Below are 12,617 nucleotides of genomic sequence, written 5' to 3' on the forward strand. Positions count from 1 at the left end.
TCACCTCACACACTAAATGCTGCTCTCTTAAGAAATACCAGCACAAGTCTCACCTCCACTCGGCAATGTCACCTGTATGTCCACCTGTGACCAAACTCCCTAATTATTAAGCTGACCACCACGACCTCCCTCACTAACTGGCTCAAGTGACATATGTGTTGTATCAAAGTCACTCTTCTGAAGTTGTACCCAAAAAATTAAAAACGTATGCACCAATTTAAACAAACAGATTAAGCAGATCCAGTGATCAGCAATAGATAGAATTGACTTAGTGGAACTTTATTTGTCACAAGGTAGAAGTTACAGAAATTCTTAAAAAAAAATAAAAAGGTAGATAAATAAGTAAATAAACATACACACACTTGTGTTTGAACACACACCAGAATGACTGTGAAGCAAGAAAAATTAAAAGAAAGAAAAGTTCTGAATTGGCTGTCACAGTCAGCGTGAGGTATTATTCAGATGTATTTCTGTTGCTATAAAGGAGCTCTGTAGTGTTTCTTGACACACTTACGCGGAATGATTTAAAAGAACTCCATTTTACTGTGTGAGAGAGAGGATGTGCAGCTTTGTTCATAATGGCACTCAGTTTTTGTTTTAATCCTCTCCTCAGCTACGAACTCTAGGGGGTCCAGGGTGCATCCCATGACTGATCTTGCCCTTTTAATTAGTCTGTTCATTCATTCGGACTCTCTTGACGTGATGTACACAGCTCAGCACACCACAATGTAGAAAATCACACTGGTCATCAGAATGTGATAGAAGATGTGAATTATGTCACTTCCCACATTGAAGGAACGCGGCCTCCTAATTGAAAAGAGCCTGCTCTGCCCTTTCTTATGGAGATAAAACACATTTTCCTTTTAACATGACACACATCCATCCCTATTATGGCGGTGCAGTTAAGTAGCTTAAGTCAGGTCAATCAGCTATTTACTAATGGAGAAGGAATGGTCACAGTTTAACAGAACAATACACTTTATAACTTTTAGTGACAACAAGGTGGTTTTATTAAATCTGATAGCACAATCAAAAGTTATGATTGATTCAGTGGGTAAAGAGGGGACTGGTGGCCTTTAATGAATTGAAAAGGTTTGTCAAATCTACTGACAGAAATAGAAGTTACGCTCCATCAGTTACACCTGTCAGCCTAAGCTAACAAACTCCTTATTTCACTTGTTTGTCTTCTCCCGTTGCAGCTGCGCATTTCAGCAAGTTAAGTTCCTCTTTCATCTCCTCCCTCCTGACTTTTCTGTTTCTTAACACAATCCTGTGCGCCTACTTGTACAAACCTTCATCAATATCATTTACGTACATCAGATTTTGGCTAATCGTTTAAATGCAATTATTTATATCCATTTATACACTATTATTGTCAATTATTAAGTAATAATAATTATTATTATTGTTAAATAATTCCTTCCATACAAGTAACATTTCTCGGACTGCATTCCATATCTGAAACATTTCTAGACTACGTCCTGTTCTTACGCAACACAGTACTGAAGTATTGGTTAATGCCCAAGTCACCTCACGTATAGATTACTGTAATGCTATTCTATCTGGCATTCCACAAAAACGTGTCCATCGCTTACAACTTCTTCAAAATTCTGCCTCCAGGATAATAACCTGCTGTTCTAAATCCACTGAACATATTACACCTCTTCTCTCTCAACTTCACTGGCTCCCTGTTCACTACAGAATACAATACTAAATACCGCTCTTAACGTTTAAAGCTCTCCACAACCTCACTGATCTCCTACAGACTGACACTCCTCTCACTCACTCAGATCCTCATCTGCAGCTCGACTTTCTGTACCACACATCAGACTCAGTGCTATGGGAGCTCGAGCGTCTCTCATTGTGCTCCTCAACTCGGAATTCTCTTCCCTCTCATATTTGTCAGCTCGATTCAATAACACATTTTAAAACTACCCTCAAAACTTATCTTTTCAAACTGGCATACCAATTGTGAGTTTTGCACTGTTACTGTCAGTTATCTTTGTTTGTTTACTAATTATTGCTTTTTGAGTTATCATTCTTTTGTTTTAATTTTACTAATGTTATTTAACTTTATTGTAAGGTGACCTTGACTGCTAAGAAAGGTGCCTATTAAGTAAAATGTATTATTATTATTAATATAAACTGATAAGAGAATTCTGGGACCCCAGCAGCACTATGTTTAATTCTAGTGAATACTGCTGACCCACAACTGTGTAAGATGGTCTTCTTGTTTCAGAGTCTGTTGGACCTTCACTCCACTCCCAAGATTGTTTCACATCTGATAATCTGACACAAAGAGCAATGAATTACTGTCAGCATGCTACAAACTGTCTAACTTTACATAACCCATAACGTAGAGCCTGTTCTAAAATGATATTCAAGTGTCTTTAGACATAAGGGACAATGTTTTAATGAAGTTGATTCCTGTTCTTTTCACAGAGAAAAAGAAAAAGCTGATGTTTGCTGGAACATCTCAATGGATGTGAAACAGGAGACCTGTGATGTGGACGCAAATATCATGGAGAAAACTGTAAATATTAAGGAGGAGGACTGTGAGTGGGAGTCCATCTACCTTAAACAGGAAAGTGTGAGCATCAAGGAGGAGAACAGTGAACTGCAGCCAATGGGCATTAAAGAAAAACCAGAAGAGAAGTCTGTCAGTATTGAGACACATAACCATACAAATATGGACAGTGTAAAAGAAGACAATCTTAATGATGGGTGTCAAGATGGAGTGGTGACCAGGTTAGACTCTTCTCATAGCAGACACTGTTCATCTCCAGAGCCTTCTATCAATGTGAAGTCTGAATCATTAGAGTCTGAACCAAAGAGGGCTGAGGGAACTACATTTGTTAGAGCTCAGAAAAATAAGCGACCACCTTCAAAGAAGTCTGGAAAAAGTAAGTGCAAAATCAAAAAGTGTAAGAGTTAGGGTTGGGGTTTATGAGCTTGACAAGCTGGGTCTTGTGATTTTTATGAGAAACATAGAAATGGAGTGAAAATAGTTTATTTTATTGTGTGTTTGAATTTAGTGTGACATTTCATCTATTATGTAATGTTTAGCAATTTGCTATTCTTCCATTATAGTGACTTTATGCAAAAGTCCTCAGCCTATCCTTGATAAAGAATGCTATACAAATGTCCAAGAGCAAGACAAACGTATTGATGCCTCTGGAATTTCTTGGGTATCCATATTAATTCCTCTTAGCAATGTAGTCCCATCTTCAACTAAGCTCCGATTACAGACGGCCTCAGTTGTCCTAAACTACTGTAATAACACAAACAATTGGACGGCTTCTTGTCAGTCCTGAACACATCATTTAAACATTAACAATCCACTCCCTGACCCTCCTATCTTTACAGACTGGTTGACCCTTCTTTTAACAGTAATGACCTAAACAAAACTTTTTGTAGCTACTGATCAGCAATGAATTTTAATCCATTCCTTCTTTCCAAACCTTTTCAGTTCCTTCATCCCTGAGAGCCCTTTTTTGATCAGTTCTCTTTAGGTCAGGGCACAGCATCTCGTGTCTCTTATTGGCCATTTCAGAACACCAGTTACAGTATGTTTAACCCTTTTGTTTTTGATTTCTTCCTGTGTTTGGGCTCATTGTCCTGTAACATCACTCAAGTTTTGTTAAGCTTCTACTATCCTGATATTTTTCCATCAGATTTCTTGGTAATATTTTCAAAATGCAGGCCAAACCATGTTGCTCCATTCACCTTGAGTCTTTAGTATCAATGTCCACCTTTGTATTGCCTCCAAACATTGTGTTGCATGTTTTGACCAAAGACTTCAACTTTTGTCTCATTCATTCGTAGAACATCATGATGATCTTTTACAAGTTTTCAGATGTACAGTGACGGTTTTGCTAGATTGCTTTGATTTCCTTGGTGTTGCCCTTCTGTAAACTACATTCTTACGCTTTTCTCCATAAGAGCACATGGACAGAGACTTTCTCAAGTCCCTGAGACTTCTGCAGGCCCTTTGCTCTGCCTGTCTGAGTTCCTATTCACTTCTGCTTTCATGCTGTGATCTTTGTGGGTTGCCCGTTCCAGTAGTAGGTTTCCTCCATTTTTGTAGACAGTATGGCTTTCTATGCATTGACGGACACCCAGGTCTTCCAAAATTCTTTTATCACATTTGCCAGCTTTACACATCTCTTCAGTTCTTCTAAAGTTCTTGTGACATCCTTAAAAGAAGTATTTGGATGAAATGTCAAACCTTTGGATTACACATTGAAGCGCTGAATTGGAGAAACAACTTAGACTGACATGTTGACATCATTCTTAAATCATAAAGTGAAAAAGGCTGTGTGTTCTGTGCTAGTCTGTGCTCCTTGTGTGTGAGTGTGCATTAAATATGACTTTTGCTCCTAAACTGTTTGTTTTTTTTGGTAGCTATTAAGGAGCAGTGAAGCAGTTTAATAGTTTTTAATGTTTTTTTTCTATTTACAATGGTGTTTTTGTTTTTTGTTTGTTTTGTGATTCACACAACAGCAGGTGTTACTCCAGTCTTACTCCAACCTTTGGGTTTGTGGGGCAGAGGGTGGAGAAAACTTTTGTAGTAGCCGACAAGTCAGTGTCCTAGCAGTAAACAGGCAAAAGTAACTGTGATTTGTTGAAGTTAAACATTTTACATACTGTATGATGCAGGATGGATTCAAAGTAATTAATAAAATCTCTGGAGAGGGAAATATGGAGGTAAAAAAGAAGCTGCAAAGGAAAAAAAAGGAACAACTGAGTAAGTCATTTAAGATGAATAACCCCAGTGCTAACAGTAGTGCATTTGAGAGCAACCATTAGGAAAGATATGAGGTCTCTAAAAGACAGTTAAAGAGAAATATTGTAGCCAAAGACATTCATTTAGTATTTTAGGAGTAAAATAACAGTCAAGGAGGAAGTGAAGTGCCGCATGAACAATAAAGGGGAATTACAATACACAGATAGTGAAATATAAAATGCTCTAAACTTTCCATTTTCTGAAGATTTCATTTCTGAAAAAGTGGATAACCTCTCAGTTGTAACAGGGACTACTAAGGAGGTACTGAGGGATTTGGAAATTGTAGAGAGAAGTGCTGCTAAGATTGAATTGGTTGATATCAAACAAATCTCCAAGACCAGATGCTATTTATCCTCAAATGCTTACGGAGTTTAGTGAATATATATATAATCCGTTGATGGATATTTTTTAGTAGTCACTGCACACTGTGACAATTTTTATGAACTGGAAAATGTAATCCCATTATATAGAAAGGGTGATTTGGGAAAATTGAAGTATCACAGGAAAATAAATGAAAGGAATTATTAAGGAAAAGATTGAGTGACATATGGCAAGAACTGGAGTTTTACTTAACAGTCAGCATGGATTCAGATGAGGGAGGTTGCGTTTTACTAACATGCTGGAAATCTATGAGGAACCAACAAAAGGATATGATCAAAGTGGAGCAGTATGATCAGGGTGTGGTGTGCAGATGGGTGCAGAATTGGCTAAACACAGGAAGCAGAGGGTTATGGTGCGAGGAACCCTATCAGAACTGGGTGGTTGTAAGAGTAGTGTCCTACAAGGGCCAGTGTTAGGGCCACTGCTATATAAATATTTTGTCACACACGTGTGATTGGGCCTAAAATGCCCAATTGGCCTAAATGATAGAAATACCATGCCAGACCAGGAGGCGGCAGGGTGCGCTGACTGTCTCTCTCAATCTCTCTGCATGGAAAGTCCTGCAGGGTTCTGGTACCAATGATGACATCACTTCCGGTCCAAACAATGTCACTTTCGGTTCCAGGTCTGATGACGTCATTTCTCTTACCGGCCTTTAAAGCTGCCATCTTACCTCCATAATATCCAAACTATGTTGGACTCAAACCTGTGAACATCTCTTTTCAATTTATTTTGATTTTGCAGCTGGGAAACAATATACAGTATTGGTGGCTGTCCCAAACGTTTATGGTGACAGTGGCTTTTTAATATCGGTCGAATTTTCCCAAATCTATCGCATAACTGCGCAATATATTCTAATATATTGGTAGAGGGAAGAGCCTCTTCTTCCCATCCTTCTTTTAAAATATCCAATATTCCCCGAAGTTGTCATCCTTATAACAATTCAAAAGGAGAGAACCCTGTCCCTTCTGACCACCTTGCGGAGCATTTGTTTGAGAGTCTGATTAAATCTCTCTACTAGACCATCGGTTTGTGGATGATACACCGCAGACTTTAAATGATTTATTTTAAGTAACTTGGCCATTTCCCTAAATGTTTTCTGACGTGAAAGGCGACTCTTGGTCTGCACGGACTTCTTTAGGGATGCCATCACGCACAAAGACCCCTACAATTTCCCGTGTGATAGCTTAAGACGTGGCTGAGCGCAAGGAAACAGCCTCTGGATAACGAGTAGCATAATGATATAAATGATTTGGATAAGAATAAAAATAACAAGGTGGTTAAGTTGTCAGATGATGCCAAGGTAGGTGGATTTAGCAGATACTCGAGAATCTGTTGAATCATCACAATAGAGGGATTTGGACAGTACACAGGCTTGGGCAGATATGTTGAAGATAAAAATTAATTTACGTAAATGCAAAGTATTACATGTAGGAAGTAAAAATGTATGGTTTGTATACACAATGGAAGGTCTTATGAGAAGGATTTATGAGTTGTAGTGAAGTCATCACCACCGACTCCTAGACATTGTTCAGAAGTCATTAAGAAGGCTAAGATAATGTCAGGTTATTTAGCACCCTGACATGTGGAGTACAAGTCACAGGAGGTTATGCAGAGGCTTTATAAAACACCGCAGGCCTCATCTGGAGTACTGTGTGCAGTTTTAGTCTCCAGGCTACAAAACAGACCTAGCAGAGGTAGACAAGTCCAGTGAAGAGTGACTAGGCTAATTCTAGGGATGTTGAGGTATGAGTTATTGTGACGATGCAGGTTCTGCTCCATGCTCCCATCTGCCTTTTGGGAGCTCTTGAACCCGACACTGTCGGTAATGTCACCGATGAGCTGGACAGTGAGGCACAACAATGTAGCAAGGGGATGGTGCAAAAAGTGCAAAGTGCTTTTATTAAAACAACAATCAAAATAGTGTTCAAATAAATAAGTGCAGCGTTTCTCAAAAATCTTCAAATAAGTAATCCAATAATTGCTGTGAATTGTGGAGGTTAAAAACAATAAATAAATCCTTAAAGAAACAACGTTAAAACAATGCCTTTGTAGTGGTGACTCCCCTGCTTCTCCCGTCCAGGCTATGCACCAGGGGAGCCACCCTACTTTCAGCTGACCTTCTTTCTGCCTTCTCCTGTTGGTCTGTTTGCCTCGCTGATCCCTGGCTCCGGTGAGCTTCACCTGACCATGACTTGGGCACCCCAGCGACCAGAGCGCTCACGATGGGGCTTTCACATCTCAAGTCCTGACTCCTACTGTCTTCCCGGCCTTATTGCGATGAGCCATCCTCCTTCTGGTCACTCCTGCTCCTCAATAATGCTCAGCGGGAGCGACCACTACTCAGCTGCAGGTTGTTCTCTACTCCGAGCACCTTCACTTGTTCATGCACCGGCTTTCTCCTCCTACTTCCTGCCTTCTCTCCTTCTCAACCTCCATCTGTTTTTTTTTTTCCTTTTTTTTTCTTCCCTTTCTAGCTGCCTCATGCTTCTATTATGGAGACGTGGATCAGATGTGGCAATTGGCAGCTACCAGCATCAATTACAGATGCAGATGACTCATCACCTGTGCACTTAAGTGAGGACCGTCCACATCACAAATCACGCGGGAACTGTTCCTTTGTTCATGGTGCGCTGTGATTCTGTCTTAATCAACTCACTGTTACGCACTTTACTATTCCCTCTGCACCTCTCTGGCACAGGAGGGTAGGTACTGAAACTCCTGTTTTAAGTCTTGCCAGACTGTTCAGTGACTAGAACAGAGGTTGGGAAGAGTGGCTGTTAGTCAGTTCTGGGCGTCCATGTCCAAGGCTGTATGGAGAGGAGCTTCCAGATCAAAGAAAGTTTGTGAACTGCTTGTTCTGCACAGTGTGGATGGCTTCTCACACTAAAAGGGAGCAAATTGTCAGCTTTCAGCTCACAAAGAGAAAGCATTGTCTGCTTTTTGGCTCCCCAGAGAGAATATATCCTCAGTCTTCATCCACCAAAAGAGACCGAAGAGGTGAATGCAGCTACATTTAAAGGAGGGTGTAACCCCTGGTGATTGAATTAAAGCCCCTTCTAGTTGCAGATCCAGGGACTGCTTATAGGCTTGTTATTTTTTCCATCACAAAGAGGCAGGTTCAGTTCTCAGTTAGAAGCCTAAGATGAAAGTCAATGTGGGTGTTTTTGTTTGAAGGACACTGAAAAGCTGCAGCCTCAACTCTGATTTATACTTTTGTGTTTAGATGAAGTACTGAGTTGATAACTGGTATGAGCTGCGGTTCAACCATTCATTTAGGTGCTTTTGACTTTCTGCATCCTTATTAAACCTTCTGTCTTAACAGGTCTTGAATCTTCTGTCTTAACAGGTCTTGAGTGCCACTAAAAATCCTATTAAAATGGCGATGCCCACTTTGACCTACACAGCCATGGAGTATCTGGTGTCGACATAAACACTTGATGTGTGGCCTGTGCAGCTCCCCCTCCTAGGCCTGGTGTGGCAGGTGGTCTGTGTGCCTCAGTGACCCTTGTGTGATGTCTGGAGATTTGTGCTGCTGACCAGAACTATAAAGCGTAATTGTGACATTGGTGACCAGTATTTTGATTATTTAAATTGTGCTTATTTATGATGAGCTTGACAGCATTTTTCATAGTTTTGTAGAAAAAAAAGCTATTAATTAGTTTGTCTCTTATAACTACTTCTAGTTTCTCATCTATACTAATAAAAGGCAAAGCCCTCACTGACTCACTCACTCACTCACTCACTCATCACTAATTCTCCAACTTCCCGTGTAGGTGGAAGGCTGAAATTTGGCAGGCTCATTCCTTACAGCTTACTTACAAAAGTTAGGCAGGTTTCATTTTGAAATTCTACGCGTAACGGTCATAACTGGAACCTCTTTTTTGTCCATATACTGTAATAGACTGCAGCTCGATGGCCATGGGAGGCGGAGTTGCGTATCGCGTCATTACGCCTCCCATGTAATCACGTGAACTGACTGTGAACGCAGTACGTAGAAAACAAGGAAGAGCCCCAAAGAGCGCTGAAGAAAACATTCATTACACAATTGAGAAGGCAGCGAAACAATAAGAAGAGAGCGAGTGACGCATACAAGCATATTCATAAGTGCAGCTACTGCGGAAACAAAGCATGGTGTAAACCGTAAGTTTAAATTAAGTTTATAGAAATGCTCCCGCTGCTGTTTGCAATACCATATTCGCGACATACAAGTTTAATGAGAAGACACGAGGTATAAACGAGACTTTGGATCACTTTGTAACGGAGTTAAAATTGCTGTAGCGAGAACCTTTTAACTGCCGGGTCTTAGCTAATATTAAATAAAGTCGTGGACATAGCAACATCACACAAGAGAGCGGCTCACGTGAACTGACTGAACGCAGCACGAGTGATCACTTCGATGAATCAAACCTGTTCAAAAACACATTACACAATTGATAATGTAGGAAAAGAATATGAAGCGACTGACGCATACAGACATTTTCATGAGCGCAGGTACTTCGGAAACAAAGCACCGTATACACCTAAAGTTTAAATTAAGTTCATAGACCTACAAAATGTTGCCATTGATTTGAGGCAAAATTGCTTTTCTCCTGTACAACTATACGTTGCATTCTCAAGAGTGTGCTTGCACGGCTTGGTCATATTACAAGCGGAGTGCTGAACTGACAAACTGGTATACAAACAGAACAATCATACAAACAGGATTAAATAAAAAGGCTGCTTCCGTTGGCGAAGCAACGAAAAAGGAAGACCTTATATGACGTTCGTTTATAAAACAGCGGAGAGGCTGTGTGAAGTCAGCTACACAAAAAAACAGATCCTTAACAAATTGTTAGTGGTATATTTTACCTCAATTTAAAAAGGTTTTCTTTTCTTCTTAATAAAAATTTAAAAGCAGTACTTCGCCGGTGCCAAGCGCGGGGATTTCAGCGACTGACACATACAGATATATTCATGAGTGCAGGTACTATGGAAACAGAGCACCGTGTAAACCTAAAGTTTAAATTAAGTTCATAGACCTACAAAAGGGTTGCCATTGATTTGAGGCAAGATTGCTTTTCTCCTATACAACTATACGTTGCATTCTTAACAGTAAGCTTGCACGGCTTGGTCATATTCCAACCGGAGTACTGAACTGACAATAGATAGATAGAGATATATATATAGATAGATATATATTTGCAGTTGGAGATCCACAAAGGGAGAAAAAACGAATCACGTATCATAAAATAGTTTTATTCCTGAGCTTTCAACCCCTGTCAGGGGTCTTCATCAGAGGATAATGCTTAGACTTACAAGAATCAAAGGCAATATATAGCAACACATTCAGTGGGGGGGTGGGTGGAGGTGACTAAGTCAGTATGATCAAAGGGGGGGGGGGTGTATCGTTAAATTAAAGTGCATATGTCCTTCTTAAGTTGGCATATGCTGGGTTTATGTCCAAGTGTCTGTTGATGGCATTTTCATCTGATAGCCAAGACTCGGCCAACTCTCTGGCGCTTTTTGTACTGGCCTTAAATTTTACTTTCACGTTGTCCCAGTTGAATGTGTGTCCTGTCGATTTAGTATGTGCATATATCAAAGATAGTGCGTCCTTTCTTCTGACAGCGTTGCGATGTTCCTGTACACGTGTTGAGATTTTTTTTGATGTTTGTCCTATGTATACAGCTGAGCAAGAATTGCATGGAATACTATAAACTGCGTTTCGTGTTTCGGCTGTCGATTTCTTGTTTTTAGCATTAAACAGGACCATGCGCAGATTGTTGATGGGTTTATGTGCTATTTTGATGCCCCACTTGGTCAGGGTGCGTGCCGTGCCTTCTGACACATTATGGTGGTACGGGAGTGAATGCCAGGTGGGGTGGGGGTTCTGATTTACTTCGCTTGTATGCTGATTCCTTTGGCGCCTGCTGTGTAGACTCCGATTAATGAATGTTTTTGAGTATCCGTTCGAGGTGAAAAGTTGAAACAGATAGCGTCTCTCATTAATTTTTTTTTCCTTGGTATTACAATGCGTGTGGACTCGTTTAAATAGGGTTTTCACGCAGCTCCGTTTATGAGATACCGGGTGATTGCTGGCGAAGTGTAGAATCTTGTCTGCGTGGCATTGTTTGCGGTAAACACTTGTGGTCAAGGTGGCGTCACTATTTCTTTTGATGTAAATGTCCAGGAAATTGATGTGTCGATTATTTTCTTTTTCCATTGTGAACTGGATTGCAGGGAATATTGTGTTAATATGATTGAAGAACTCATTCAGCTGGTTCTTTCTTAATATGACGAATGTGTCGTCTACATAGCGTATCCAAATTTTGGGTGTATTCTGGGATAGAGCTATGTTTTCAAATCGTTGCATTACCAGTTCAGCTAGGAGTCCAGATAACGGTGATCCCATCGGCATGCCTTCTTTCTGTGTGTAATACTTGCCGTTGAAATGAAAGTGCATTTTTTGGCAAAGTGATATTAGGTGCATTATGTCTTTGATGGACAGTTTGGTTCTTGTCTCTATGGTGGGGTCACTATCCAGTTTCATTAATAATGTTTCTGTGGCCAGTTGGATCGGGATCATGGTGTATAGCGATATAACATCAAACGAGACCATGATCTCGTCCTCGGCGATGGATACGTCATTCAAGCGCTGTAATGCCGACTCCGCGCTGTTGACAGAATAATCCGAGTCGTCCATTAAATGTTTAAGTAGTTGGAAAAGTCTTTTTGACAAGTTGTATGATGGTCCGCCTATTAGGCTAACCACTGGTTTGTATTTTAGTGGTGTTTTGTGTATTTTTGGGAGTCCATAAAATTCCGGGCAGTTAGCATCATTGGATTTCATTTTGTGAAAGTTCTGTACATCCAGGCGGTTACCATTTCGGAGTTTTGTCAGAGTATAGTTTATTTTATTCTGTGTGGTTTTTGTTGGGTCGTCATTTAGCTGTTGATAAGTATTAGTGTCCGAAAGCACTTCTTCTATAGCTGTGGTGTATTGTTCTCTGTCTAGGATAACAGTTGCGCCTCCTTTGTCAGCTGGTGTAATAATAATGCTGTTGTCATTCCGTAAAGATCTTAAAGCTTTCTGTTCACTTGCCAGAATACGTGTGGTTGGTTGTCTTGTGTGTAGCTGGCTGGCGACGTTGCATCTTATTTCTTGTGCCTGTTCTGTTGGTATTTTTTCAGTTGCTAAGATATGTTCTAACGAACCGAGGAAATTCATGTTAGATGCGTCCTTATAATTGAATTTTAATTCTCTGGAGAGAATATTGTGTTCTGTGGTGGAGAGCCGTCTTTTGGAAGCGGTGTCCTGGATCCTTTTAGTCCATTCCTCCGTAACCGTTTGTCCACATGTTGTGATTAGTTTAGCGTGTTGCTCCATAATTACAGATCGGTAAAAGTTTCGTTGGCGATGTGTTTCCGTGATAAGTTCATACAAAACTCGTTTAGTAAACTGTTGCAT

This window comes from Erpetoichthys calabaricus (assembly GCF_900747795.2).
Source record: "Erpetoichthys calabaricus chromosome 1 unlocalized genomic scaffold, fErpCal1.3 SUPER_1_unloc_5, whole genome shotgun sequence".
NCBI classification, from domain to species: domain Eukaryota; kingdom Metazoa; phylum Chordata; class Cladistia; order Polypteriformes; family Polypteridae; genus Erpetoichthys; species Erpetoichthys calabaricus.